Genomic DNA, 10,921 nt, shown 5'->3' with positions numbered 1-10,921 from the left:
CTCTCTCTCTCTCTCTCTCTCTCTCTCTCTCTCTCTCTCTCTCTCTCAGCTAAATTAAATGTCAATATTTCAGATCAAATAAAGCATAGAACAAGAGAGACTCACCGGCACAGCTGACTAAATAGGACAACACCAATAGACATGCTAACATACAAGGGGAGAGCTCAGGCAGCCTCAACCCTACACAAAGAACTACAGGCAACTAAGGAATGCTGAGTAGGAGAAACCGTTTTCCTAGGGAAGAGCACACCAGGGGGGAGATTCTATCCCAAAGGGTGAGCCTTGAAAACATACATACATGCAAGCAATATTATATGAACTGAGCGGAGTGCGTGTGTATGTGTGTGCGTGCATGTGTGATCAACAGTTAAAGAAGAAAAGGCCATGTATTTGAAAGATAGCAAAAGAAAATATATAAGATGTTCTGGAGGGAGAAAAGGGGAGGGTGAAATGATATCATTATGCTATAATCCCCAAAAATAATAAAATTATTCAAAAAATTTAGACTACACATTGCATACGACAAATGAGAATTCATTACTTTATTCCAACCAAAGCCAGAGCTGGGTTTCTTCCTTTCATTCAATTACTTTACTTATCTAAGTTGGCTGTCATTCTTCTCTTCATCTTATTTCTGAAAACCAGTGTCAGGATAGTGAAGGAAAGACTTAGAGCAGTGCCTCCCAACCAGCACACCCGGTGCTGTGACCCTTTCACACAGCTCCTCCTGTTGTGCTGACACCCAGTTATAAAATCAACTTTGTTGCTACTTCATAACTTTTGTTTTGCTACTGTTGTGAACTGTAATATAAATATCTGTATTTCCTGGTGGTCATAGGTGATCCCTGGGAACCGCTATAATGTAAATATCTGTATTTTTCTAGTGGTCGTAGGTGACCCCTGAGAACCACTATAATGTGAATATCTGTGTTTTCCGATGGCCATAGGTGCCCCCTGAGAACTGCTGGCCTAGAGAAACTAAGAGACTGATGTTCTTTAATGCACTGCTGTGGTCTTCCAATTAGTCTAACCTCAACTAGTCATTCTGAACACAGAATGAAATTTAGTAATGAGAAAAACTGCATATTGTCCGAATAATTCTCTTCCATATTTTCACCTCAAGTATGAAATAGAGAGAACTATTGCAGAATTATGCCAATTAGAAATCAGTTGGAGGGAAAGAGGAAAACAAAGAACCTAGTAGAAATTTCTGTGACTTTTAAGTGAGAGCTAGCGTCAGTTGCTAACAATTTGAACCCCAGGTAAATATTGCAGTCCCAGGAGAGTGTTCCAGCTCTCGATGAGCTGGCGGTGTTAGCCTAGCACAGAAATAAGTTGACATCATTGGCAATAAGCAAAACAACTATCAAAAATTCTTAACGTCTTAGGAAAATTGAAGTCTGGCTAGGTTTAAATAACTTAGTAACTGCTAGTGACTTCTGAGGATGCTGCACTCTAGGTCAGAGGATGACAACTCGGCCTCCCCTCTCCCCATCCTCCACATCTGTCCAAACAACACACAGGAGATCCAGTCCCGCTTCTCAGTGACAAGGTACCAGAAATGAAGAAGACACAGATAAGAAGGCGCACACCAGCAAGAAATGGAAGAGACAGTCATCTCCTCTTTCTGGCTTCAGGAATCCTAAACTTCGATGAAACGAGGCAGCACCAATTAATCATTGGATTTCTTTTCTTTTCTTCTTCCTTCCTTTCTTCTTTTGGACAGCATAGCGTTATAAGGAACAAATGAGCACATCTTCCCACATTGAATTCAGGCCAGGAGAGTCCAGGATCTGCTGCTCTCGCTCGCAGTCCTCCGTGGAAACACTTCAGGCGTTGCCACTTAGCACATTCTCCCAGACTCTGGTCACCTCACCAACACCCCTCTTGTTCAGAGACACATTTTTGTTTTCTACCCAACCTTAAAAGGTGCTATTTCTGGATGTCTCTGATATTTTAAGCAATGTCATGGTTGAGAGAAACATTAGTCATTTTAATTTCCAAGAAATATTGTAGTCCAAAAAGTTCAACTGATACAAATCATCAAACGGGCAATGTGACAAGAAACAACTATTCTCTGGAAAAATTAAATTATCAAATTGTTACCAAGTAAAAGGTTCTTTTTGAGACTTTGTTTTTTCAGGATCTTGGCAAGGGTAACAAGGCAAATTTGCACCAAAGCAGCATCTTTGGTCATCACAGTTACATCTTGTCTGTGATGTTGCCCTTGACCAGAAACACACGAAGCCACCTTCAAGTCTGAAGTATTCAGCAAGTGATGGCAAGGGCAGAACCACCAAAAAGACACCCATTTTTTATGAAAACTATGGAAATGCTGTATTAACAGGTAGAGAGAGGTCTTGTCTGTGCTTTTACATAGGCATATACAACAACAGAAATCCGAATAGAATAGAACCTGTCACTTGTTGGCAGAGTCAACCCAAATGAACGGAGAGATGAGTAGTCATGCAATAATCAGGAAATTGTTTCAAAACCAACTTATAAGTGATGCCAAGGCAGAGTCATATACTCGTTAAAACATATTGAAGAAAGTAAAGTTCCTTGGAGGCCTTCATAAAAAGGTTCCTTTGAAAGGAGACTAGTAAAAGGGAAATGGGATTCTAGGTGTTTTCATGGGAGGAACGAGATACAAGACAGGGCATGAGAGAGTAATGCTGATTGGGGCTGGGAAGAAAGAGATCGTAGGGTACTTTGGACCCCAGAGGGCTATTCTTGTTCTTGCGCTGTTGCAATGGTACAGACAAGCTAGAAATGTGGAGGAACACAGAAAATAATTGGCCCTGATGCTCATAATGCTGTGTCAAGCATTTAATTCAATTCAGGACTGAAAGTGACTCTCTCTCTTTCAATAGACAAAGGAGCGAATAGGTGGTATTTTTAAAACAGAGAAAAGAAAAACTGTCAGATCATTTCCTGACTTCAGCACTGTTGCTTGTTGCTAAATTAACAGAACATTTCATACGTGAACAAATTATCAAATCCTTAAATATAATTATGGTATATTTTAAAATATCAGTTCTAATTATATTTTTCTTTGACGAAGTAATTATACTTTAAGAAGCTGTGATGAGAACAATGTTTTTGCTGCAGGATCTTGGAGCAGAAGGTAGAAAAGGTGCTTCCGACTGACTTGCAAAGAGCAAGCTCAACTTCCCACAACCTTTGTGCCCAGCCTTATGAAAGAAAGGCTTAAAAATAGACTCCCAAACACAAATTCTAATCTTCTTTCTAGTCACTCATTGATTTGTAATTGAATGTTCTTTAGGACAATGGCGGTCACATACTGTAGACTGCTTTTCCCTCCATGGGTTTGTTTTCTGTGTATTTAAAATCACAGGGTTCTGCCAAGAGTGTTTTGCTATTAGTCCAAAACAAATGAAGTGAACCTGAGGTTTCTTTTTCCCAGAGGAAGCAAAACAGTGGCCTCAACTGGTATTCTTGGCTTTGAATTTTCTAGCAATTTGTCTTCCCAGGAGTCTACAACTACAGTTTTCTTTCTGAGGTCTCCAGCCCTTTCCACTTTCCCTCCCCTACCCCAACTTGTATATTAATGAGTAAATATTTCACTGCTCACCTGTATGGATTCATTTCTTGTCTCTCTGCCCTGAAACTGTTCTCTTGGGATCCTATTTGAATTGTTTACAAAACCCTTTCCCACAAAGATTTAGCAGCAGCCAACAGCCACTGAGTCTTAACACGCCTCCACTTTACACTTCTGTTAGTTTCTCATAACCCATGAGGGGAAACTGTCTATAAAATGCAAATACACAATGAATAAACCAAAGCACATAAACGAACTAGTGAATTCACCAATGTAGACTTTTTTCCCCTCTATATTTAGGAAAATTTTAAATGAAGTTCATTCAGTGCTTGGGTGGGGAGGGAGACAACATGAATAATCTATGACTTTAGAATCAGGAAGGTAGTTATGGAGAACGGTAGAAGGAACAAAGTTCACATTGGTAGGAAAAGGGTAGGAGAGTGGAGGTAAGACACAGCCTCTCTCCCCTCCAAAGATGCAGTCTGCAAGGCTATATTTATATGCATGTCTTACTGAGAAAGACAGGGAAGTACTGAGCATGCCAAGATCCATAACACTTTGGCACTTGTAGGTGGATCTAGATCATCGAATAAGCCTCATCATGTGCTCCCAGGTTTAGATGTTGTCTGTGGAAGACAGAAAAAACTGAGGCTGACACAAACCTGCAAGAGGAGATAGAGGAGGGGTTACGTACAGAGCTCAGAACTTTTATCCCCGACCAATAGCAAATTGCTGGCCAGTATATCAATGATTCATAAATAATATCAAGATTCCTGACCAAATCACCCCCAGCCCTGCTCCACTGGAGACTACAATGGAAATGAGCGCTGAGCAGGGACAGGAGGGAAGCATCTTAGTGCTGCGGTGTCGCAGGAAATGAGCACTAAGATGTAGGCATGGTTCTCTTGCTGTACGGTTCCTGATCATCTTAAGAAAATGAGTCATCTCATTTTTAAAGACTTCCACAACATCTAGAGGTTTTGCCGCCTTCTAAACATCCAGAGGTACTTTGTGCACAGGAGGACAGCTATGAGTAACCCTCTGATGAAACCAGCAACACAGCATGAGCTGTGCCTCACAAGCCAAGCTTGGCGAAGATAATGCTACAATTCAAAAGACATCTTACTTTTCTTCTCCTCTGATATTTCTGAGAGGTTTACATCCATGAGAACTGGAAAGAATCCCTATCATTCATTGTTTAAGAGTCTAGCCGGGAAGAGCCTTGCGTGCACCTAATTGCATTCACTCTTCATTGCAAATCAAAGCTCCAAACCCCCTGATTTATCACATTGCTTTAGTGTGCTCTGTGAGTTGGACCTTTATCCAATAGTCAAATAACTAGGCCATATTTTTTTCCTTATAGCTAGGCCTAGAAAGGAACAGTTTTCTCTTTATGGGTATCACAAGTATTAGGTATAATAGGAAAAGTAAAGCGGATTTGGGGACTACATTTTATTTTTTACATATTCTGAGAATCCTAAAGTAAGTCTTGACTAATTAACTTTTCTTTCTTTTTATTTGCCCTCCAACAAAAAGTTATTGACAGGGAAGCAGATCAATTATGTAATTAAGAAACATTCAATGAGGCAGGTTCTAGGGATACCAGGTCATCCTAAAGTCATAAATCAGAATCCATGTAAGCATCCTGGAATCAGCAAACGTCTCCAGGGAACAGTGCAGCAAATGGAAACTTTGATGCATTAACCAAAGGATTGAGGATCCTTCTAAACAGGCATAAAGCAAAGCATCTTTTCTAGGGTCCCCACATATGCATTACAAAGTATGGTGCTTGACAGAGTCTCTCTGCCTAAACTGTCTGTCCTTAGAAATCCCCGAGACGCCTCGCCTATCACCTGTGCTCCTTGGGATTTCTCTCTTACTAGAACTCCTGCAGTAGCAGGAACTCATCCTTCTCTGGACGCTCAGGGAATAGCCATAGAATCTTTCTCAATTATTCTATAGATTCCTGGCTTGTTCTCTTCAACTTACTATTATAGGTGCCCGTTTTCATGCTCCTCGGAAGTGCTCGCAGAGTGTGGACCCAGCAGTCGTAGCTGAGTAGCTGCTTCTGAAATAATGAATGTAGCAGGACAAAGGATCCACTTGTCTCTCTAAATCTTCTAGTCATCTGACAGAAAAATCTCCACCAGCCCTCAATGCTCTGAAAAGTCTTTCCTCCCACACTTCAGTGTGCCTTCTACGTGTTTGGTACTATCCACCTCGACAGTGTTGCTGGTTGACACTTTTCATTTGCTCTCCTTTCACGTCTATATGCTTATGATAGTTCTTGTGGCAGGTAAGCATGCCATTGGACTCTGTGTTTGCTTAAAAAATAACCAAATGGCAGTAAAATCATGTTTCTACCTTAAAACTTCTTTCTTAAGATTTTTCCGCTGCTGGTACCATTATATAACTGGAAAAATGGGGATGTGGAAGGAAAGAAAGAAGGAAGGAAAAAGATGTGTATCATTTTTCTTAGAGAGCTATGAACGGAGGTCTACTGAGTCCAGATGGGAGCAACAACAAACCAAAACAAGGAGACCACCCAAGTCCATTTTGGTAAAACAGTGAGTGTTGGGGCTACGTACAAGGATATGGGTGAGGGGTTACTAGCAGGAGCAGGCATGATTCAAGGACAGCTCCCCCCTCAAACCCTCACTCTAGCTCACAAAAGATGGAGCTATTGTGGTCACTGCACAACTTTTAGGTACTTCAATAGGTCAGAAAGTCTCTTCCCGGCAGCTCAGTTGGGCTGAGATTTTTCTAAGCAACTACTTAACTGGGTATCTCTGGACAGTCCTTGTTGCTTGTCTAAGTTGGGCAGGTAGGGCCTAGTAAATCTATTTGGTTTCAGGATCTTCCTGCAATCTCAGTTACTTCCTGCAAACTCAGTACTTATACTGAGTACTAAGTAGTTAAGAGCTTCTCTTTAGAAACTCCTGAGTCTTCAGAGATTCCCTGCAAGATGGAATATATAACTTAGAGGAAATTATTATGTAATCGGGGAGGGGAGAGCAAGAGATTAAAAGAGGAAGAGAGAAGAAAGTAGACAGAGACAGGGGAAAGAAATTGAGTCCTACTGTGATCTGCTCAGGTACTACAGATTATAATTTCTAAAATTGAGAAAAAGTGACTTTCCATTTTGAACCAAGTTGTATGAGGTTTCTGTTTGTTTTTGTGGATTTCACCTTCATGTCACGTTTTGCCCATCCAAAGGATTATAGTGTTGGTATCTATTCTCAACGATAGAACAGTAGCTAATAAGATTATAGACGAGTTTGATAAAATATCACATGTGGACATTATGTACACTATTTTAAGAAACACGTCTATAAGCTAGTAGCAACTTGCTTTGTGGGTACTGAAAGATGCAGAAGGAGCAAAGGAGGGGCTCTGTGTTTCTACATTATAGAACTGTAGATCTACAACTGTAAGAAGTTCCAATTAGTCAAAGCAAAAACTGAAATGTAAAATGGGTAAAGAAGTCCCAAAAGTCTATGATAGACTATGTAGCTGCATTCATACATGAAACAGAAAGCTACTGGTCACTTAGGACAGAAGGGAGAAGGGTAACGTTATGCATCTCCATACCTGAGTGCACAAAGACTGCCTTGTCCTGGAACAAAATGCTCTGTACATAAAACAATCAAGAGTTTTGAAAACAAATTTACAAATCAAAAAGGAGGGCTGAGCTACTGCAAATTATGGACCACAGCGGTCATTGAGGATCTCTTTAAGACAACTCAGCTTTCCCTCTACATAAGGAAGGCCTCAAATAACAAAGTTTAATGGTGCCACATTTAAAGGTGATGTTAACTTCTATAATCGATTTTTGTAATAGAACAACTTAGCCAGATGCCAGCTTTCAAGCTATTTAATGTTATCGTAATTCCTAATATTTATATAGAGTAAGATAAAACTTTTTGCTGTTTCTGACACTAAAATAGAAATGAGTTTAATAAAAACAGGAAATTAAATTTCATCAAAATTGTTCATCACTAATCTATTATACTGAAGCTCATTCATTCTAACATTCAGAGGAAAATGATAACCAGGCATGATCCAATCATGCCTGTAATCCTAGCACTCAGCTGGTAGAGGCAGGAGAATTGCTACAAGTTGAAGGTCGATGCGGGCTACATAGAATGTTCCAGGTCTGTCAGGGCTATATCCTCTAAGGGAACAGGGAAGGAAGAGAAAAGGATAGAGGAGAGGGGAGAAAGTATGGGAGACAGAGTTAAATAGTTCTATGTAAGACATGATATATTAATATTCGTTATTAAATAGTTCTATATATGACATGACACATTAATATTCATTATTAGTAATAGCATAAACATTTCTTTACAATGTTTTGTTAGTATTGACCTGCCAAAATTCTATAATAACAAGCTGAGTAGCATTGCGAGGTTATTTTTAATATCTAGGCAACAATGCCTGGGGCCAAGAAAGTAGTCAAATTGCTACTCTAGTTCAATGAACAATGAAAGCCTTATTTCTCTTTACCAACCTGTGACAGATTTTATGAAACTGGTTTGTGTCTCATCAAGTGTTATTCTTCAACATTGTAGATCAAGTGTTTCTTAAAAATGCAGGTAACAGGTATGAAAAGCAGGAAAAGCAAGGTCATTTATAAAGCCAAACTCCAGGGCTTTTGGTAGTCTCCATATTTGCTAGGGTTGATCTCGTTTCCTAGGGAGAAAGGTTTATTTCTGTCTTCTGGGGATCTAAAAAACGGACATTTCTGTTAGTATGATACACATATTCTATTTATGGTAAATGGTTAGTAGGTCCAAATATTCCATATCATTTATGAATATTAATATTTTAAGTAAATATTAATGAGAAAAATACTGTAAAATAGGGAGAAGTCAGGACTTAGCGAGGAACTAGAAACCGTTCTGGCACACAACTTATCTAGAGACAGATATAGTGCTGGGAATTGTTAGACCGGCCTAAGGAGCAGCTATTATTCAAACACAGTCAGAGAATTGTCTGTGACATTTCACCTGTGGCTGAGGATCACACCACAGGACGTGGAACACGGAGACAGACAGCTGCCACCAAAGCTGGGATCTTCACAGCCCGCCCCGCCTGATCATAGGTTTGCGCCATCAGCAAATTGTGCTACGTTTTTAAAGCCAAGGCCTCTGGCAGGCGACCCCGAGCGTCAGGAGTTCTGCCATAAAGGGACTGTCAGCAGCAAGATCAACAATTCAAGTGGAGAGGCTTGCAGCCTTGGTAGGACAGGGGGGCTCTCGAGAGGAGGCTGAAACCAGTACGTCTGCATCAGGTACGCAAATCTAGTGTCAGCTGAAATTCTGGAATGGCCAACGATACTTTCTTCATGGTTGATCACAGAGTCATGTGATACCACGTGGAAAGAACATTATTCTGAGTCTATTAGCTGGGTGTGTATATGTCTGTGCACAGGTTCAAATGAATTGTGAAAAATATTATCTATAGCTAGGATTTTTTTTAATTGTTTGTTTTGTTTTGAGAACATGAGTTTCTCTACAGCAAGGCTATCCTCAAACTTTCAATCCTCTTGCCTCTGCCCCCCAAATGCTGAGGTTACAGATGTATGACAACTATATATTTAATTTGTTGTCTGTCAAGGTTAGGAAAAAATAACAACACAAAAGAGCTTTGCTCAGTTATTAAACTATAATTTTATACACACATAAACAATAATGCAATTGAATAAAATGACAAAACAAGAGCTTCTAAGAAGAAAATACTGCCAGCCCCCTCTCCTCACTATGGCTGAGGAAGAAGAGTGTTTATGAGTTTGCATGTTAGACTCTGAGAAAGCCAGCCTGACTACATGTCAGTTTTCCTGACCTAAGACAGCAATGTAACTCTTTTCCTAGTAAATTTTGAGGATTGTATTTTAATTATATTTATGTGTATCTGTCTGGTGTTATGTATGTCCAGAGACAGTGGATCAGATCCTCCAGGAGATAGAGTTGTAGGGGTTTGCAAGCCACCCAACAAGGGCGCTGGGGATTGAACTCGGGCCCTCTACAAATGCAGTATGTGTTCTTACTACTGAGCCATCTCTCCAGCCCCCTGGTCTAGCTTGGAAGTGGGAGACTGCTACCATCTTATAGGTCTGTTTTGAAGGTGAGATAAGATCATGATGTATTTTAGGCTTCCAATTTCTTCAGTTTCAGGATATATATTATATGTTTTGTGTATTAGGTTCTTGCTACTATAACTGAGTAGCTAAAATAACTTACATGAAAAAAAATCACTTTAAATCACGTCTCTGATGGTCCCAGGCTGTGATGTCAGGACATTGGGCTCTCAGTGAGGCTTCGTGAGAAGGAACATAGTAGGTTCCCACTGCTTGCCTCAAAAACCAAGAGGCAAAGGCAAGAGCTGTGTGAGCTGAGACACTAAATATCCTTCAGCGGCACATCACAGATGGTTCAGGACCCTCCCACTAGAACTGACTACCTAAAAGTTCTCAAAGTGCTACCCTGGGGACACAGGGACATATCCCAAACCATATCAATTCCTAAAATTTGTAATAATTTCATTTTTTAAAACTCAATTACATCTTTGTAGAAGAATAATTACCACTCCCAGGCAACCACAGTATCTATTTTCCAGTTTTCACTTCAGTTGAGGTCTGGGTTCTTTGTGTAATACAACTGAGTTTTTCATAGGACTTAATGTTTCTAAAATGATTTCAAACAAATCACATTAGTCTGAAGCTTTGGCGGGAAAAAAAAGTAATTGTGCAAAAACTATTTTAAAGTGAAGTATTGCTGGTGTGTCTAGTTTATGAGTGTATAAGTGTAATATATTTACAAAGACTTCAAACTTATTTTCAGTGGATACTTAATATCAGAGAATATAATCCATTAAGAAAAGAACATGAAGCTGGAGGTATCTAAAGACTAAGGAAACTCGAGTACTGGTTAATTTGCTTTATCACAGCCCTGGCAGTGTTCTAGAGAGGCATGAGCATGTCTCTGAAGGGCTAGCAGAAGGACACCGCATAGGGTTGATTTTAAGAGTGACAAATGGATTTCATCAAATAGAATTAGTTTAAAAAATAGAACCTACAAATAATGCAGATCACCGACATATGCCCTGGATCAAAGGAAGGTGAGGGTGACCCTGATTCTCTGAAAGTCCTTAGGAATCCAATTGCAACTGATAAATCTTTAAAAGTTAATCAATAAACACCTTTAGTAATGTGGCAGGATACAAGATCAACTCCAAAAAATCAGTTGCCTTCCTATACACTAAGGATAAAGAAGCGGAGAGGGAAATCAGAGAAGTATCACCTTTCATGATAGCCACAAACAGCATAAAATATCTTGGGGTAACTCTGACCAAGGATGT

This window comes from Microtus ochrogaster, chromosome 26 (assembly GCF_000317375.1).
Source record: "Microtus ochrogaster isolate Prairie Vole_2 chromosome 26, MicOch1.0, whole genome shotgun sequence".
Classification (NCBI taxonomy): Eukaryota; Metazoa; Chordata; class Mammalia; order Rodentia; family Cricetidae; genus Microtus; species Microtus ochrogaster.
This window is presented reverse-complemented; position numbering follows the sequence as displayed.